The sequence below is a fragment of the Scardinius erythrophthalmus genome, assembly GCF_964197995.2.
Source record: "Scardinius erythrophthalmus genome assembly, chromosome: 11".
NCBI classification, from domain to species: Eukaryota; Metazoa; Chordata; class Actinopteri; order Cypriniformes; family Leuciscidae; genus Scardinius; species Scardinius erythrophthalmus.
In genome coordinates, this window is record NC_138231.1 from 28771238 (window position 1) to 28792277 (window position 21040).

Sequence of the window (21040 nt, forward strand, 5' to 3'; positions counted from 1 at the left end):
GTGGGTCTTATCTAGCGAAATCATCTGCAATTTTCTATAAAAATAAAAAATTTAAAAAAAGATAGTCGAATTCGATGCTTCGATTGGAGGAGCTTGATTCGACTACTGATCTCACGGTTGAAACTTCGCAGAGGTGTTATGAAACGAGGATCATGCCACTTATGAGGGCGCTCAATGTCTCATTTCACATAGAACTACCGTTTTTCTGTCAATACGTTAATATTCAGCCTATTATGATAATGCTGTATATAAAAATGTGCAAAGAAAGAAGCTTTTAATAATTGTTTTTTTAACGTGCGTGAATAAATCTAAACACCCCGTGACAGATTTAAGTTTCACTTTCAATCCCTGACCGACAGAGGAGCGTCTTGGCGGCAAGGATTTAAATCTTTAACAATGCCAACAGCAGAGCAGCAGATGTAATGAGGTATCCGTAGGCCGGAGTGAAGAAATGGCAGATCAGAGTGAGACCAGAGGTAACCAGCCAAAGCCAGACAGGAACTTCTTACAGCTTGACTTCTTACAGCTTGACACTCAGGTATCTCAGGCTCAGAACAAGGCTGCTCGCTGGACAGGATTAAGACAGGACTGGAACAGAGAACAAGACGGACAAAGCCAATGGCAGTAACCAGAGCACTGACAAACTTCTACAACAAAACACTAAAGACTTGAGAGAAACCAGACTTGAGCAAAACGATACTGAGACAACATAGTACTCTGTGGTACAACAATTAACGAACTGGCAAACACAAGAGGGAAAGAGCAAACATATAAAGGGAGCTAAGAACATGAGGAACAGGTGAGCACACTCAGACAAACAAGGACTTAACGAGACGACAGGTGCTAACACTCAAACAAGGACTCAACTAAACAAGGGGGCGTGGTAACGGGAAACAAGGAGGAAGGGACAGAGGAGCACATGGCAAACACAAACAAAGACACAGCCATGTGTTAAAGCACAACACAAACATAGAGACATGAAACAAAGACAACACAGACAAAGCTGACAGGGCAGAACCCTGACAGTACCCCCTCTCTAATGGACACCTCCAGGCGTCCAAAACAGGCATAGAAGTCCACGGGGGCAACAACTGGGGAGGTGGGTGGGGTGAAAACATTGAAGTCCCAAACTGACCAGGGAACACAGAGGGAGGGACGGGGCGGTTGGGAACAGAACCGGGAAAAAAGTTCAAGGCTGACAAAGGTGCCAGCTTAGGGGAACCATAACCAGGAAACACAGAGGGTGGGATGGGGGGAATGGGAACTTGATTAGAGGCACTCTGGGAACCAGGAACTGGCCTAGCTGGTCTGGGCCTCCAAGGAGGCTTGACAGGTCTGGGGGCGAAGACAGGGCTGGTAGGATCGGGGAAAGTCTTGGAAACAGGTAAGGGGACTGACTCGGGGACGCCCTCCTGGTCTGTGCAGACGTGCACGGGGACACCCTCCTGGGCTGTGCAGACGTGCACGGGGACTGACTCGGGGATGCCCTCCTGGGCTGTGCAGACGTGCACGGGGACACCCTCCTGGGCTGTGCAGACATGCACGGGGACTGACTCGGGGACGCCCTCCTGGGCTGTGCAGACGTGCACGGGGACACCCTCCTGGGCTGTGCAGACTGGAGCAGAAGGCTTGAAAACAGTGCTTTCTGTAGCTTCAGCGGGCTTTGGGACAGCCCTTTCAATAGCATCAGCGGGCGCTGGGACAGCATCTTCAGTAGGATCAGCGGGCGCTGGGACTGCACTTTCAGTAGCATCAGCGGACTCTGGGACAGCGCTTTCAGTTGCATCAGCGGGCTCTGGGACAGCGCTTTCAGTCGCATCAGGGGGCGCTGGGACAGCGCTTTGTCGCATCAGCGGACTCTGGGACAGCGCTTTCAGTAGCGTCAGCGGACTCTGGGAAAGCGCTTTCAGTAGCATCAGCGGACTCTGGGACAGTGCCTTCAGTAGCATCTGCGGACTCTGGGACAACGCTTTCAGTCGCATCTGTGGGCTCTGGGACAGCGCTTTCAGATGCATCAGCGGGCTCAGGAAACGCCCTCTCTGTAGCAGCAGCGGGCTCGGGAAACGCCCTCTCTGTAGCGGCAGAGGGCTCAGGAAACGCCCTTTCTGTAGCGGCAGCGGGCTCGGGAAACGCCCTCTCTGTAGCGGCAGCGGGCACGGGAAACGCCCTCTCTGTAGCTGCAGCGGGCACGGGAAACGCTCTCTCTGTAGCTGCATCGGGCACGGGAAACGCCCTCTCTGTAGCGGCAGGGGGCTCAGGAAACGCCCTCTCTGTAGCAGCAGCGGGCTCGGGAAACGCCCTCTCTGTAGCAGCAGCGGGCTCGGGAAACGCCCTCTCTGTAGCAGCAGCGGGCTCGGGAAACGCCCTCTCTGTAGCGGCAGCGGGCTCGGGAAACGCCCTCTCTGTAGCAGCAGCGGGCTCGGGAAACGCCCTCTCTGTAGCAGCAGCGGGCTCGGGAAACGCCCTCTCTGTAGCAGCAGCGGGCTCGGGAAACGCCCTCTCTGTAGCAGCAGCGGGCTCGGGAAACGCCCTCTCTGTAGCAGCAGCGGGCTCGGGAAACGCCCGCTCATTAACAGCAGTGGGCTCAGTTAACGCCCTCTCAATAGCAGGCTTGGAACTAGTGGACAAGACAGGATTAACAGGCATCTCTAGGATCTTGACAAGACTAGTTAGAAGTTCATATAAAGCCTCTGCAGCAATGACAATAGGCATCTTAGGACTGGGATCAGTAAACATAACAGGACTGGTAGAGGTTGTCTCTGTGGGAATGACATCGCTTATCAACGGCATGGGAATAGAACTCACTTGGCTTGACACCTCAGAAACCATTGGATCTGGGGCTTGGGAATGGAGAAATGTAGACTGTTCAGCACGTACCCCTCTCCTCTTTCTCTTGCGACGAGCTGATACTGCTTGCTGGGCTCCTTCTGTAGTATCTGTAGCCAACTCGGCCAACCCAGGCGGAGAAGCAGTAACCCTCGTAGAATCAGCACTGACTGAAACAGATTGAACAGGCTCTGAAGACACAGGATAGTTCTCGTTAGTAACAGGGAAAACAGAGGTTAAGTCGACAGACTCAGAGATGACTGGAACAGGCATAATTGACTGAGGGAAGACATCGGTTGACTTGGCTGTGTCATGGAGAACAGATGGAGACTCAGATCTTGAATTGACTGGCGTTATTGTCTGAGAGGTGATAGCAGTAGATTTGACTGTGTCTTGAATAACAGATGGTACCTCAAATCTTGAAATGACTGGAACTGGCATATCTGTCTGAGAGACGACAGCAGTTGATTTGGCTGTAGCTTGAATAACAAATAGTGAGTCAGATCTTGAAGTAATTGGCATAGTTGACTGAGAGATGACAGCAGTTGACTTAGCTGTGTCTTGAATAACAGATAGTAATTCAGATCTTGAAGTGATTGGCATAGTTGACTGAGAGATGGCAGCAGTTGACTTAGCGGTGTCTTGAATAACAGATAGTGAGTCAGATCTTGAAGTGATTGGCATAGTTGACTGAGAGATGGCAGCAGTTGACTTAGCTGTGTCTTGAATAACAGATAGTAATTCAGATCTTGAAGTGATTGGCATAGTTGACTGAGAGATGGCAGCAGTTGACTTAGCTGTGTCTTGAATAACAGATAGTAATTCAGATCTTGAAGTGATTGGCATAGTTGACTGAGAGATGGCAGCAGTTGACTTAGCTGTGTCTTGAATAACAGATAGTGAGTCAGATCTTGAAGTGATAGGGACTGACCTGGATTTCTGAGAAGTGGTGAGGGTTGGTTTGACTGGCTCTGAGGTTGATGTGGTGAACTGGACTGCCCTATTCCGTCTGGATCTCAGTCTTCTCGTAGAAGCCAAAGGAGGATCATAAATGTGACGAGACAGGCGGGGAAAGTTGAAGGCAGATGCAGGTGGGCTTGGCGGCATTCCCCACTTACTGCGATTACCAAGGTAACTAACGAAACCCCAGAAATCCAGAACACGGAGAGAATCCATCTCCCATGCAGGCAAGGGGTCATCCAGGCAGGAGTTAAAGATATCCTTGAGAGCTGCATCATTATAATCTAGCCCCCTAGACCAGGTCCAAAACATCTGGGCAAAGCCCCCAACTCCTAAGCCATCCTGGCGAAGAGCGGTGAGACTACAATGACGGGCCAATCTCTCTTGCATGTTGGCGGGTGGCAGGACCTTGATGCTCATCCTGCTGAGTCCTGTAGTGGCCAGTTCGTTCTGTTATGGATCTGTGAAGGAGAACTCAAATGCAGGATGACAATTAACAGCTTTATTGATAAACAGATAACACGACGAGGTAGGAGAAGGTAGCAATCCAAACAATAGGTAGAGATGAGACAATGCCAACAGCAGAGCAGCAGATGTAATGAGGTATCCGTAGGCCGGAGTGAAGAAATGGCAGATCAGAGTGAGACCAGAGGTAACCAGCCAAAGCCAGACAGGAACTTCTTACAGCTTGACTTCTTACAGCTTGACACTCAGGTATCTCAGGCTCAGAACAAGGCTGCTCGCTGGACAGGATTAAGACAGGACTGGAACAGAGAACAAGACGGACAAAGCCAATGGCAGTAACCAGAGCACTGACAAACTTCTACAACAAAACACTAAAGACTTGAGAGAAACCAGACTTGAGCAAAACGATACTGAGACAACATAGTACTCTGTGGTACAACAATTAACGAACTGGCAAACACAAGAGGGAAAGAGCAAACATATAAAGGGAGCTAAGAACATGAGGAACAGGTGAGCACACTCAGACAAACAAGGACTTAACGAGACGACAGGTGCTAACACTCAAACAAGGACTCAACTAAACAAGGGGGCGTGGTAACGGGAAACAAGGAGGAAGGGACAGAGGAGCACATGGCAAACACAAACAAAGACACAGCCATGTGTTAAAGCACAACACAAACATAGAGACATGAAACAAAGACAACACAGACAAAGCTGACAGGGCAGAACCCTGACAATGTACACCATCAGAAAGGATATTTTCCAAGGCTGGATTTAGCATTAGGAAAACCATGATCGCACTTCTGCCGGCCAACGTTAACAAGTTGGTTTTCTTGTTAACGTTCTAAAATTCTAAAATGCTTAATGTTCTAAAATGCTTAACGTTCTAAAACATTCTAAAATGCTTAACGTGAAAAAAGCTTTTAAAACGCTTTTTAAAAAAAAATTTTTGTTCTGAGAAAATACTTTCTCTCAAAACTTTTTTTAGTCTCAAATATTATAATTTTTTTGCTATTGGTATGAAAACTTTTTCTCTCAAATATTTTTTTTTTTCTCATAAAATGCTTTTTTGCTATCAGTGTGATAACTTTTTCTCTCAAACTTTTTTTTCTCTCTCAGATCATTTATTTTCTTGCATGTAATAAAGACACAATTCTCTCTCCATAATCATCCTCCCGTCGCGCCGACAATTGGTGCCATCATTGGCAGTGCGTGCCCACAAATGAGTGTAAGTTGCCTTGTGTGCTTATGTTATAATTATAGTAGGTAGTCCAGGCTCGAACATGTATGGCTTTGTAAAACAAATTAAGCTGCTAGGAGCATCCTTTCCGGCTGTAGCGGTGACAGTTGAGTGTGGCGACGGCAGCTTTCCCGCGAGTGGGCGTGGTTTCAGCACAGCCAGCGGACACGCCCCCAGCGTATGAGAGCAGAGACTACTGCTCATTTTTTCAAGATTTTGATCGCTTATTTTATGTACTTGCCGGCTTTTTTTATCATTCAAATTTGGCTGGGTGGCTAATAACACATTTTTCTGTGGTGTGACAAACTCAGAACACATACTTAATTTTGACTTTACAGGGACTTTAAGGTCATAATGCCTGATAAAACTTCGATGTTCAGAGATATGGATTAGTTATTCCTAATAATTAACAGCAACTAATTGCATCTTGGTCATTCCAGTTTACTGACCCATAATGTACTAAGATCTACCAGCCAGGATAAAGAATAAGCAGCAGTTTGTTCATTAGTGTAATTCCTAAAAAAGGAGTCCTTTTGAAATGTGGATTGTTGCACGTTCTAGTCATAACACCCAAGTCAAACTTATCTTATGAATGTATTCTCTGGAGATTTAAATTTTTCTGATTTTGTAACACTGCTTTCTACTACGATAACAGGGGTCTGGGAAAAAACCCAGCGAATAAAGGGTAAACGGAATCCTGCATTGGTTATCTTGCTTCACATTTCACACAGGTAATACTTTACCCGGGGTTAACAATTAATCCTGGTGTAATGACTGGACCGATCAAACACAACATTGTTCCACTTAATCTTCACAACCCCTCACTGGCAGACTCCGCTATGTCTGGTTTCCTCTCTGAGAATTACCACCCTTTTGCCCACCTCATACACTTCAAAGACACTTCATTGGGAGATTGTGCATGCACAGAATAGTCCAGGCTACAACAAAGAGACATGCAGTCCCATAGAAATGGAATTATCTCCACTAGTTCTGATCCAAATGTTTATAAAGTTATAATGAGTAATGTTATTTATTTATTTATTTATTTATTTATTCGATCAATCGATTAATCTAATGGTTATTTTTCAGGTTATTCTATAGTTCATTTTCAGAATAGTCGATTAATCCTTTGGTTAGTTTACCAATAAACAATAACTGTAACTCTATGAATGAACATTTACCTAATGATATTATGTATCACAAAAGATAAGGTTTATGCAGTGTAGGCCTATGAAAGGTGGCTGTTGGCAACAATGGCTGCGTTCACAGTCCATTTTTGGGATCTACAACAGCAATTGCTTACAAGTATGAATCCTGAAATGTTTTGTTCAGTCAGGAGAATATTGTTGCTGCTTGAATATGATCATTCAGCTGTATAATCAAACTGCTGAAGTCTCAACCGCATTATAACTAACCATAGCGATAACCATAGCGACAGTGTCAAACATGGTGGTGTAAATAAATTCATGAGTTCACACTTACAAATAAGTCGGATTGATTAAACAGTATGCATATTTGGCTTGTTGTCCGATGAGAGGGCTCCGGGCTCGGTATTCGGCCCAAACCCAGAGTACTTCCCCCGTATTACTGACTGTGGAAGGAACAAGCCAAGAGTGACGAGTCGGGGTGGTGGAGGGATGCTGAAAAACTGTCGAGGAATATAGGTGAATCGACTGAGTGAAAATATATATATATATGTGTGTGTGTGTGTGTGTGTGTGTGTGTGTGTGTGCTTCCTCTCATGCTGATAGGATGGACATGATGATTGTTGGTGACACGTTGATTGATTATTTGAACGTGCTCCTCCCAAACTTTGTTTAATGAAACATCATACCGAGAAGCTTTACCATAATTGACAGCACGAAATCAAATAAATTAGTCCAATTGAGGGGCAAATTCATCCATTAGATATTTAAAATAACCAACGACACTGTGAAATGTTTTGTAACCGGTTTCAGAGAGAGTAAGTTTGAGCCTCGCGTCTCGCACGCACGGCAGCTTGTAAAAAAACAGAATGCTGTATGAACGCAGCCGTTTTAAGCACAAAATATGGGACTGACAACCATATTCTAGTGCTGTGTAAAAAATATCACCATAATAGTCCAAATACTTACACTGCCGTCTTGTCGTTTTAAGGCCTTTGCCATTTCAGTTTAACAGAGCCTGCAGAGCACCACTTTATGTGGTCTCTGTTTAAAAAATGTCCACAATTTTGATTGGGCTAGATATTTTTGTAATAACAGATGATTTTCAGTATGCCACCATCATTGAGGAACATAAACAGCACGACTAATCAACGCATTTCACGCAAATTGTCTAATATATGTAATAGACATAATCGATTACATCGCCACGTCAACTGGGGGTCAACCAACGTAGGTGGAGCTGATGGATCACAGGGATCAGACGGAACTGAGTGACATCGCTGGCGGTGGAGGCCTAGGCAATGCCGCAGAGACAAGCGTCTGAGGTATAGCCAGAGTGCCTGAGGACTAAGACGATGCCAGTGGAATGGAGGATAGAGGCGTACACGAAGGGGAGGATGAACCCACTGTAGCCATAGGGGTGGAAGAAAGGAGCATAGCGAAATATCCTTAAGTCTGTGGCCGAGGTGAATTGCAGACTGACCAAGGGGGAGCCAGTTGGACGAGGGAACCGGGTAGTGTCTAAAGGTCGAGTATCATCTGTGTGTCTGGTGGAGCTGAAGGTGGGAGGAGCCAAAGTAGAGCTGACAGGTGATCAGAGGCCGGAGGCGAAGCCACAAGATCCACTTGCTCAGGCGCTGATGGTGGTTGCTTGACCTATGGCTCAATGTCACAGCATGGCATTACAGGAGATGGCGAAGGGCTGCAAACCTCCAGCAGAGGTGGGGCTGGAGGACTGGCTGAGCAGGGCGGTGACGGAGGCACATGGAGGCTCGAGGAGATAGTAAAGTCCATAGTGCTGTCTAAAAACAGCGATGAGGATTCCAAACAAACAGACAAATCAGAGTCAAAAAAGTTATTTGTGCTGTCTGGAAACAGCGATGAAGGTTCCGAAGAAATGGCCAAATTACAGTCCGTAGTGCTGTCTAAAGACAGCGATGAGGAACGTGAAACGGGGTGGTATAGGGTAGGAGATGATACCTTCGTACTGAAGTCCATGAGCCAGTCCTCAGTTTATATTTCTACCAGTATACCCTCGGCCACAGATGTCGCTGGCCACACACCTGTTCAGACTCACTGGGAGGCTCCTCTTCCAGAACGAGGATCAGCCCTGTCCACTCGGACTCTGGCTGACACGTCACAGCGGATGGTAGCTCTCTGTTTGCGGGGGGATCACACAATTTCTCCATTGTGTCAGGTGGTGAAACAGGATCTGGGTCTGGCTGTGTTCTGGCCTGGGGGTAAACACTCTCTGTCCAGTTTAGTCCAGAGGTGTCTGGGAGGTTTATAGCGGGATGATTATTCCCCCCGATCCAGAACAATGACTTCAGGATCTCGTCGTCGAAGGAGCTGGTGACAGCAAGATGACAGAAGTTTTCAGTAAAAAAAATCAATAATAATAATGAGCTCCCTCCTGGGCAATCACAGAAAACTTGGCTGCAAATTCCATCTTTTGGGTCGGTTGTTCTGTCACAAGATGTTGAGGATGAAGGTTTCAATAAACAAAAGGGTCTTTTAATGAAAACAAACTCAGGTAATCCATGAAGATGAAGGCAACTTAACAAAAGGCAACCGACAAAAACAGAGAGAAAGTAAGGAACCTAAATATATAGTGATAAGTAAGGGATAATGTACATCCAACCATTTGTTATCTCAGAATAAAGCCCCTTGAGGCTGATGCATCACGTCTGGGGTTTTTTCTGAGATAACAACTGGCTGGATGTACATTATCCCGCTTATTACACGGCTACTTGCCACATAAGTAAATAATTAGACACGAAATATTGATTTGAGTTTAAATGTTTTATTAGGTCTTAAAACGCAAAGCGTCCGCGGAGGGAGCAGTTGCTAGCGCGGCAAGTTCAAACTAGACGGACATTTAAGAGATACGGTACACAGTCATACCACTTATTACACAGAATTTCACCACATAAATAATTATGGAGATAAAAGAGATTGATTTCAGATTAAACCGTTTTAAAATCGTGCCTGTTTGTATCTTATAATTGTCACAAAATGGCAGCAGCTGCGTTTGTATGAAACAAGAGAAAGTGAGTCCACAATACTGGATGGCATAATAACTGTACACAAAATATTGATTTGACTGAGTTTTAATATTTTATTAGTTCACCAAATGCAAAACTTCCGTGAAGAAAAACCGAAACTGAAAATCCTTGAAAACAGAGAATAAGAACAATCAAAAAATGGTGCATGTGACAGAAGCAGAGTTTCATAATTCCGGGTAAAAAGCGGTGTGTTCGTATGTAGAATTGTGTTCTACTATTTTGAAAGAATGTTGTAACAAAGCATTGTGTTCTGATATAACGCACAGAACGGAAATGAATGAATAAACAAGATGGATGAAGTTTGCTACTCCTTTTTCGTGTGTCTCTCTGCATAATATATGACAGATACCACACAGCACTAATTCCGCTTCTAAATTACAAGTGGTCAAATTCCTTTGACTGTTAAACATATCCTGTTGGACTGTAATTGTTATGATACTGGAAGAAAACACTTTTATTCAGAAACATGCATGGAATATTTCAGAATGTATCACCCAAATGTATTTTAGATTTTCTATCTTATGTCAAGTTGAAATGTTTTATATAGTCATTTAAATTCGATGGATTTTGATATTGACTTTTTATTTGTCATGCAAATAGCCCTGATAGCATGGCATTAAAAACCTAATAAACTAACTAACTAACTAAATTACAAGTGTGAAACTCTCCTTTACCTTGGGTTAAAGCGAGGTTTAGAATGACGATAACACGGGGTTATGTGCAGTGTGAATAGCCCTTTAGAGTACCATGCACCTTAACCTACTCTAGAAGTTTTCATTGTAATACAATGTACCATAGACAGGTTAAAGGATGTCACATCCAAAAGAGACCTTCTGTAATTGACTGAGTTATTAGTCATGAAGAGTTTGTTCAGGGTTTTTATGCTGAATTTATTATTTATGTATTTTTTTTTAGTTCAAAATGGCAAAAATAGACTACCCTCGCCAGTCAGCGTTCATTTCGTTTGGGTTTGTTTTAAAATTGTCTTTAAAGCAGCATGTGAAGAGCACTGACAACTTGTGTCTTTATTCGCATTTACTTATTCACATTTTAGAAATACATGAGACCTCATTGAGATTTTAAATTTGTATTAAGAATAAGAAGAAAGGAAAATAAAAATGATGAGAGAATTGCTTCCAAAGGAAAAAAAAAAAAAAAAAACATAGGAAAAAAAATATTGATTTTTTTATCCTTTCAATTGGTTCCAATTAAAATGTTAATGATTTTGCCATTTCCTCCCCCACTCTGCTTGTTAATTGGTGCAGCATGTCTTTGATTTCACCATTTCTCTTTACTATTTGCTGAACGGCCAGGGCATGTTTACAAGTCTTTATCTTAATGTATTCAGCCCCAGATACAGTTTGTTTTGATTAGTCATTAATGCATCTCTCGGTTTGTTCATATTAAGCTGACCTGCTTGTTTTAATATGTTGCCAAGGTCAGCTAATTCATTAGGCATTTAAAAAGAAAATAGATAACCAAATGAGCCCTTGATGTGACTCATCATCTGAATAAATAAACCAAAAGATGCTCCATGTCAGGATGTTTTTTCCCATGTCTATTTACCAAGCTTTCCATGATATTTTCTCTGCATACATTAATGATGCACTTGTGTTTTTCAATGAGTTCCTTTCCAAATGTTCAATTGATAGTAACTGCCAAGCAAATTTTAAAAAAAGCTTTTAGCACTTGACAAAATCAACAGATTGCATTTTAGTTGTAAATGAAATGCAATGAAAACAATTTAGGACCCATTTTCAGGGACCAATTGTCATAAACACAGCAAAATGTAGGCCATTACTACAGCTTTTGATCAGCACATTAAAGCTAAAAATCTTGTGCGCTGCTTTCAGAGTCCTGAAATGAACTGTGATATTGAACATTAACATTTCTAAGCTATAGAGACAGCTAATTAAAAACTGTTTTTTTTTTTTCATTAAATCTGCATATTTATATAAGCATACAGTTTTCTTTTTTCTTTTTTTAAGTATTAATGTTGAGTATTGCATTTCTCTAATATTATTTAAGGACAGATGTGGTGTTTTGAACAACATATGACCTTTCAAGATACTTGTCGGAAAACGTATAATAGGAAACGTTAATGAACAGTCGTTCTTTGCAGTTCTTTAAAAGTGGATTCTGTTCAATAAAATATCTCCCTTTGGAGTGGACTTTGAGCTTTGTAACCTTGCAGATCTTTTTTTACGCTCAAACAGCTACATTACACACTAACTAAAGTTGAAAAAGTGAATAAAATAAAATTCATACTTTTATTCAGTGAGGATGCATTGAATTAATCTAAGCTGACAGTAAAGAAGTGTGTGATCTTCTAAAACTTTTTTATTTCATATACATGCTGTCCTTTTGAACTTTCTATTCATCAAAGATTGAACTTGTGCAACTTGAAAAAAATGCCACTTACTCCGATTTTTTCCGACACTACACTCTTTCCATTTCCTGTTCCTCACTCATAGGTGAGAAAAGTCCTGTTCATCCATAGCAATTTGGGCTTTGACTTAAAAACACTACTTGATCCAGGCAAATCACACAAATCTGCTTTCCACTCACAGAGTTACTAACCACTCAGTCTTTCCCCTTTCCAAAAAATAAAAAAATCTGTTTATCATAGAGAAACAATTCTCAACTCTGCTGAAGATGGTCTGAACTGCCGCTCTTGTATTTCACATTTTTCTGCTTATTCGAAAACTCTCCAGCATTTTTTTTGTTTTGTTTTTTTTACTCAATATCATCTTTTGTAAAGATCATCTTTAACTTTGCTGTACTTAAACTGCTTCATCTAAATGATTTTGTTCCCGAAGTTCAGTTCAGACAGTTCCCGAAGGGCCACTGTCCTGCAAGTTTAGCTCCAACCCTAATTAAACACCTAAACGATCAATGCCTTTAGACTCACTAGAAACTTCCAGGCAAGTGTGTTGGAGTTGATTGGAGCTAATCTCTGCTGGACGTTGACAATATTAGTATGGCAACCTGGTGTAACGGAATCACAGGCTAGCAGGCAGGCTTTTAATAATGTGTTTTGTAACACAATGTACATTTAGCATTCCGTTTATTTACACTTTTATGTAATTAAAAATATGTATTTAGTCGTTTTGGGTTCCTATACAAATAAAATGACTTACAGCCTCACTATGACTAGTTAAAACAGGTCTAGTCAACTAGTTAGTGCAGTCCTTGGCCACTGCACACATTTGTCAGATTTGAGCCTAAAGTTAAATACAACAGCACTGATTTTGTCTTACAAATTGAAACCATAGATTTCATTTGTCATTCATGTTCCCACCTTTTCACTTAAATATTTACAGAGACCACAGTAACCCAGCAGCTCTGTTAAAAAAAAAAAAAAAAAAAAGAAAAAAAAAAAGTGTTTCTCATTATCCTCTCTTTATGGGATATTTACTGTTCTGATACAGACTCGTACACTCAGGCTCACTGAAATTATTTTATCTTTCATTACAATATGTGACCACATTCTTCAGCTGAGACCACAATTTTGTCACACCGGTGCTCGTGTTGCACAAAGGTTTGAAAATCCAAATTCCTTTCTACTAAGAAACACTAACTGCAAATGCTGGCATGATCTTTTCATTTGCCGTAAGGGAATCTTGCTCTGTGTATGATTCATTTGGTTTTCATGATAATGTCTTGTCTCTAGAGTGCACTAGTCTTCTTTCTCTCTGTCATCACCTCCCTCCTTCCTTTACTTTGTCTGTACAGAATCAGGCGCTCGCTTCAGACATGACCACCCAGTGTTTGATCAGTCATGACTGACACATAAGTTGATAAATCCCTTGGTGATACTATTTCCTTTAAAAAATGTATGCACTTGGTTTCCACAGACACATTGAAATCTGAGCCCATTTTTCTTGTACTATAACACAAATTATTGTATCCTCTTGTGTACACCAAAAGTCTCTTCAGATATCTGTGAGAATATGTTTTTGTGGACATCTAATAGGGCATTTTTCTGTGGCATGAATTCAGCTCTCTGAGTGCCAAGTCCATTTTTTTTTCTCTCCTTGGACTAGATTTTTGTAAGTGCATGCGGTTTGTTATAATAAGCAGTTTTATTGTGCCTCCCAAGGAATTCATTTTCTGACATTTTGAGAAGAAAGCGTTTTCTTTTCTTTTTTTTCTTTTTTGTTTGGTGCAGAGTGAATAGACCTCTGCTAGCAGGACTGTATTAGCGCCAAACTGAACAGTGTGAGCCTTCCAGACGCTGATGTTCTCCACATCAGCACATTTTGAACTGCATTCACACTTTTATATGCATCATTGTATTTGCTTTTTATTCTAAAAAATGCTGTGTGGGAATGTAGGTTAAAAGTTCCAGTTGTAAACGAGGTCTTGGCGTGATGCCAAACATTTTCATCCGAGAACCCAAACCGAAAATAAATATGAACGTATATGCAACAAATTGTAAAAACATGTATTTGAACTGAAATTGTACACACCATACCGACCATCCTTGGACTTTGACATCAGATTCACTTATTAAAAAAAAAAGTATGCTGCTTTCTGTTGGTAATTTTGTATAGTCAAAAGCTTGTTGTTTATTATTCTATATTTATTTAGCAGGGCTATCAATGTATTACATTTTTAAATCAAACTAACTGCAATACGGATTTATTAATCACAATTAATTATACATATCAGTATTTGTTTGAGAAAATCCTTCAAATTCTTCCCTTATATAAATGCATTGAATATTATGATTCTGTAAATGCATTGAATAGACTAACTAACTAACTAACTAACTAAATAAATGAATAAATAAATAAATAAACATTATAGTACTTTGACCATTTTGTACTTTTTAACCAGCTTTTGAAAATGTGGTTTATGTATATACATAACCAGCTTTTGAAAATGTGGTTTATGTATATACATAAACCACATTTTCAAATGCTGGTTAAAAAGAACAAAATCTTTTCATACTGTTAGACACTGCTGTGGGTCTAACATTCACATTTTAAAAAGTTTCAATGATTATTTTATTGCACTAGAGTGCACCTCAGAACTGCACATTAAAAATATTTAACAAAATAAGTAAATTATTAGATGTTCTTTAGTACAATGTTTAGTATTACTTTATCAACAGAATTTATTATTTTGTGCTAAAATGTACCACTGATAGCTGAGGTTTTTGGTCTATCCCCTAAATCACAATTTTCAAAATATCATTGTTAACCAGGGTAAAATCATTATTTTATTACAAATATGTTCAAATATCATTCAAAGGTCATGTAAGTGTACCCACTATTTGTAGCCTGACTTCGTCATACTCATATTCTAGTCAGAATGTGAGTCTGATACTGCTCCATTGAGCTTTGATTATGGGGCGTGTCTCAACCGAACCAGAAAAAAAAAAAAAACTCTGCACTCAATTGGATAGACCTACAACCAATCAGAGCAACGGAGTAAATGACGTATTCTTCATTCATATTTTCAACCAACAAAATGTTGCGGCTCTCTGTTCCTCTTTTAAAATGAATGCGCTGTCGATATCTTCTATAACAGACGCGATGGCGGAATCTACACATGATGTTCGGGAGGAGCACGTACAAATAATCAATCCAATATCAACTTGTCATCAAACAATACCATGTCTAACGTTACCCTATCTATCAGCATGAGGAAGCTTAATCACTCTGTCAACTTACCTAACACTCCTTGACAGTTTTTCAGCATCCCTCCACCACCCCGAATCCTCACTCTTGTCTTGGCTTGTTCTCTCACAACCAGGAACACGGGGGGAGAATGGCTACCGAGCCCACAGCCCTCTCCTCGGACAGCACGTCATATACGCATTTATCTGACTTATTTGTGTGAACTCGTTAAATCTCATATACGCATTTATTCTATCTGACTTATTTGTAAGTGTGAAATCTCAATTCTCCAGCGGCAGTCATCTTTATTGTAAACTAATTCAACCCAACCGCTCTTTGATGACGTGGGTGATTACGTAACCGCAGATCATCTGTCCATCATAGATTAAAGCCCGCCCTGGCAATTTGATTGGCTCGGCCTTTTGGGAGCCGAGCATAATTACTCCTCAATGGATCGAGTCCAGACCGAACTTCCCGACCAAAAAAATTTGTGGGCGGGGTTCGGGCTGGCACCCAGGCTACATTATTTGCCCACTGTTGCTGTCTGCCTCATCACCTTTAATAACATTCACTTTACAAGTCCCTTGTATGATGAAGCATACAGACACACAAGTATTTCCAAATGTTTTAAAGCCCAAAAGGCTGCAAATTGTAGGAATCAGAGCCGTCGCAATGGGGTAGGCAAGGTAGGCAGCTGCCTAGGGCCCCCAGCTGAAGGGGGCCCCCGATGGCCGCACGGTCGTTTAGGTTGTGTATCTGCCCTCGTCAAACAGTATCAACCACTGTAAACAAACCACCACAGTGAGACAGCGCTATCACTCTCCAGTACTGCTCCGTGAGAGGGGCCCCCCAAACTAGAGGGATTCCCCCATGCAACGACAAACACTATGAGTGCCCTAATCACTGTAATGTTGAAGTGACATCCACCGTCGCGCAGCCCCCATCAGGTCCCCCACTAGCTGTCAGTGAAAGAGAAACTGTCGTTCCCACACTCAGCGCGCTACGCGGGCATTTAAATTTAAAAATGTCATCATGAAGCGCTCATACCTATTTTTTTACAGTCTAAGGCTGAATACCCTTCAGGATTTTCCAAAAGACAGAGAAAGAAAGAAGACACAGCAGCAAGTAAACCATTATTATCTCCAAATACAACTGTCTAGCGTATTTTAACATCTCTGCGAACATATAAAGACAAAAGCTAGAGAAGTGTTGTCACTTACTCTTGACGGCTGTCTGCCCGCGGCTGCGGTCACGGTAAAAACTTTGTCAATTCCAAACAAAATGAGCGGGCATGACTCCCATGCAGTTAGGTCCAAACAAAATAATCCATCAAGTCCGGTTACATTTTAGGTGTACGCAGGCTATCAATTTCCGTTGGTGGTGTTTCATCTGGAGAAAAATGCCCCTTTCCTTCGCGTTTATCCTTCTATTCTTCTCAATCAACACATCTCACCACTTTGTACCGTACGCAACAGGTAGGCCCTTGCACACTGAGTCCGAAATTCGCATCCTAAATTTTCGCACGTTAAAAAATAAATACGACCTCACGTTATGTCAATCACGCTTGCACACTGCCTCCGAAACTTTCGTCCGTCAAAAAAAAAAAATCGAATCAGGTTCGATTTTCTGCGTTTTCCGCGCCGTGTAGCAAGCATTTTGAATGGTGTTTTAGAGCCGCCGAATTACGAATATCCACTAATACGAAAGAAGTGAAGTTCTTTTCCTGTAAAGTAAATATCGAATCCTCCACACTTCACTTTCATGATATGCTATGAGAATAACAATAAACGTATGGCTATTCACCAAATGTTTTTTTTTTTTTTTTTTGCTTTATTAGGTGCTTTGCTTAAATTTCTGTCTGTGCCAATTGGTAATTCATGACTCTTAAAATGCACCAGAATACAAGAAATCCCGTCTGAATTTAAAAAATTTTCCTGAGGGAGGACTTGGGACCTCACTTCACTTTTTTGCCTAGGGCCCCCAAATATCTTGAAACGGCCCTGGTAGGAATGACCCAGATAGAGTTGTTGTGATAGGCCTGAAATAGCAGAAGCTCATGAGAGAAATATCTGGAGGTGCTGTTTCAAAGTCCCAGCATTTGTTTCTAATTCTCTTCAAAAATGCAGAGACCTAATGATGCTCTTGGTGAAGGAATTTTTCCAAAACTTGCAATAATATATTCTTTTAAATGGGAAAGAGCATGTTGAATACCTCAAAGTATTATTAAAGTTAGCAGTCCATCAAAAGTAGCTCATGGCTGTCAATGTCTTGATGTTGAGTAAATGATGGTGACTGGAGCACAGGCCTCAAACGCAGAACGTTTTACTCAGCACTTCTGAGCTTCACATCAGAAGGTTTTGATTATCTGCAGGTTTTGGCTTTCAGCTGCTGAAACGTCTGATGTGTAGTACACTGTTAGACTTTTCTGTAATTTCTACAGTTATTTACTTTAAATCCCCCAGTATTATACTGCTATTTCTCTTAAATAACTGTGATTCCCATTGCATCATGGGAATTTTCTGTGACGTCTAACACCACATACAGAGACTTACTGTATTTTTAAAATTTGCTGTATACTACTGTATTTGACGTAACTGCCTCTCTGGCTGGCACCATTCCACCGTGCTTTTTATTTCCTAATTTTTGCTTTACACCTCGTGTCTACAACGCTATAATAGGCAGAGGCTGTCTATATTGGACACATTGAAGCGACCGGACCTTTAAATGCAAACCTGTTTGTCCCTTGTCAGAAATAGCGCGAGCGCTTGGAATCGTATCGGACTCGTATTAAATATAATGGCCGCGGCGCATCACTACACTGTCTGAGGGATTTGTCGTGTCGTGTCGTGTCAGAGCATCCAGTGTAGGTAATGGGTTCTTTCTTTTGTTGGTTCGCGACGTTCGTGTCTGGCCCGGGGAAGAGACGGAATTCACTTCACCGAGAGAGAGATCAGCAAGCAAGGTAAATAAAATAAAAAAACCTTCTGTGTGTGTTGACAGGATTGTGCCCAGTTTAATGTTATAACGTTAACGTTAGCCTAACGTTACTCGTCGTCAACATGGCGGTAACGAACTTTACCATGGTAAACTGAGCTAACGTTTCATTTTACACACTTTGTTAGATTGAATTGTCGAGTTAAAATATGCTAACGAGTACGCGTTTACATTTACAATAAATGTGAATAAACTAATGTGAAATTCTGTTTATAGCCTAATGTTGGCCTACTGATGAGAACCTTTATAGTTTTAGCATTATTTTTCAAACTATACCATATTATAGTTTTTTTTAATGGAATTTAATATTTACTTCCATTTTTGTGTTTAAAGGCAACTGCAACAAAGCGCCAATTCGCGCCAGTGACTTCTAGCAAGATTCCAGAGGTAGGCAGCCCATTTGTGATATATTTTGAGATAAGTTTGCTGAAATGATTAGCATACACTATGTGAAAATTGCTTTTGAGCCACTGGTGCAGACTAGGTAGCTTACAATATCTTATAAAATCTCTATAAACTTTATATCAAATAAGTGACCTTTGCATTATGTCTAACTTTATTACACAGCAAATGAACCAATCAGAAGATGGACCATTGTCTTTGTTCAGTCTCACCAGATTAAATGTATCCAGGTAAGCACTGCAGTAAAACTCTCACTAATTCATTCATACCAAATCTAGCATTCTAAACAACTTAAGTTTATATTTTTGCATTATTTTGATATTTTATTAGCCAGAAGACTCTACCATTGCAGTCCCACCTGACTAGGAAGGTCCTAATATCAGCGCACAGGTGGGTTAACTACTGTAGGAAGGAGAACGATCATCACACAGAGATTTCTTGCATGTATCTTACTGTGTATTTGTCTCAAACAGGTACTCCTTCACTGCAGACAAGCTGAAATGGGCTAAAATCATCGATTTCAGTCTTTCTTTCTATGGATCTCAGCATTTTTGGACAGAATTTAGGATTTGTAAGTATTAAAATTTAATCTGGCATAATTTAATTTAGTTCTTTTGTATGCTATTTATTGACAAAAGCTGTTTACCATTATATATTCTTAAGTTTTTGTGAAAATAAAAATAATGTGACACTAATATTCTCTCTCTCTCTCTCTCTCTCTCTCTCTCTCTCTCTCTCTCTCTCTCTCTCTCTCTCTCTCTCTCTCTCTCTCTCTCTCTCTCTCTCTCTCTCATATAGTTTTGGAACCGGGATCTCCTCTGAAGGACTGAGTACATTTGTGTTTGTGGACACGCATGCAGACCAGGGAACATTCTGATGTTGTCAATCAAGTTCTGAACAGGAACCAATCTTTGGAGAAGTTCATTTATTCACAAAGGTGGACAAAAACATTGTGTTGGCTTTTTAAAGATTATTTTGATGATGATTTTTACTCCTATGCTGTAGAAAAGATGGAGTAGACAGTCAGACATTGATAATAATAAGAAATGTTTCTTGAGCATCAAAGAGACTTCTTTCAAAAACATTGACACTTAAATACTTCTTTTGGCCACCAGTGTACATGAATCCAACACATTTTTGGAAATAAGTGAAATTATTTTTAAGGTGGGGTTATGTGTCTTGTATTGTGAAAAGAACTGTGTTTTGTCCTGTTTTGGACATTTCCTTTTTGAATGCTTAAAAATGTATTTATATTCTGCAGTTTTATGAATGTAATGGTTGATATTTCATTATAATACTTGTATAAGCTAAACAACCAATGACTCTACATTCATTTAGTCAAATGCTAATGTTTTTTTTATGGATTTATGTATGTTTTCAAAAATGTTTGCAGTGAAGGACAGCACATAATGTGTTAATTTAACACGTTTACACATCTTTGTGCTAACCTCTCTGACATATTTACTTTGTTAAAATCATTAACACAATGAATGAGTTAAAATTAACACAAAAAATGTTGTCTCTAAACATTAATGTGTAAAAATTTCACACATCATTTCCAGCATTGGCATGTTTATTTTGTGATATATACGAAATGTTTTAAATAAAAAAATGGTATTTTGTGATAACTTTGTCTAATTGGTTTGTATGAAAGTAGTACTTATGTAGGATAAAAATAAAATTAATCATATATCAAAATTATCAAATCTAATTTATATTTAGTACAAATAAAAATAATTACAGTAGTGTACTGATTAGCTTCGTTTTTACAGTAATGCACTGTACTGATTAGCTTTGTTTTTACAGTAATGCACTGTATTTACACAAAACTGAAATACGGTTTGGTACTGTAACTCTTAATTACAGTAACTTACTGGCAACAGTGTTGCCAGTAAGTTACTGTAAAAAACCCTTGAAAAGTCTAACAGTGTACATTATGCCGCTTACATTCGTTTATCCATTTGAATACAGGAATGAGAAAGCAATGTTGATTTATTTATTTTTTTGTTCTATTTGGCAAATTAAAATAGAACATACTATGATATTAAATGCTTCCTTTTTCACTTTCATCCTCCACTATCTCTGTGCTTATACCAGCGGGGCACAGTGACTCTCCTGAAAACTTGACAACTTTGGCATAATTCAGTTTTATACTACAGGGCCGTTGAATGCTTGAATCTGATTGGTTGACGAACGTTCTAAGGTGTGCATTATTTTCAGGGAAACGCACAGCTAAAGTAGTTCCAGGCAGGTCTTGACCGCATTACAGTTCCATATCACTTCGCGTAGTTAACGGTAATAACGGAAAATAGGATA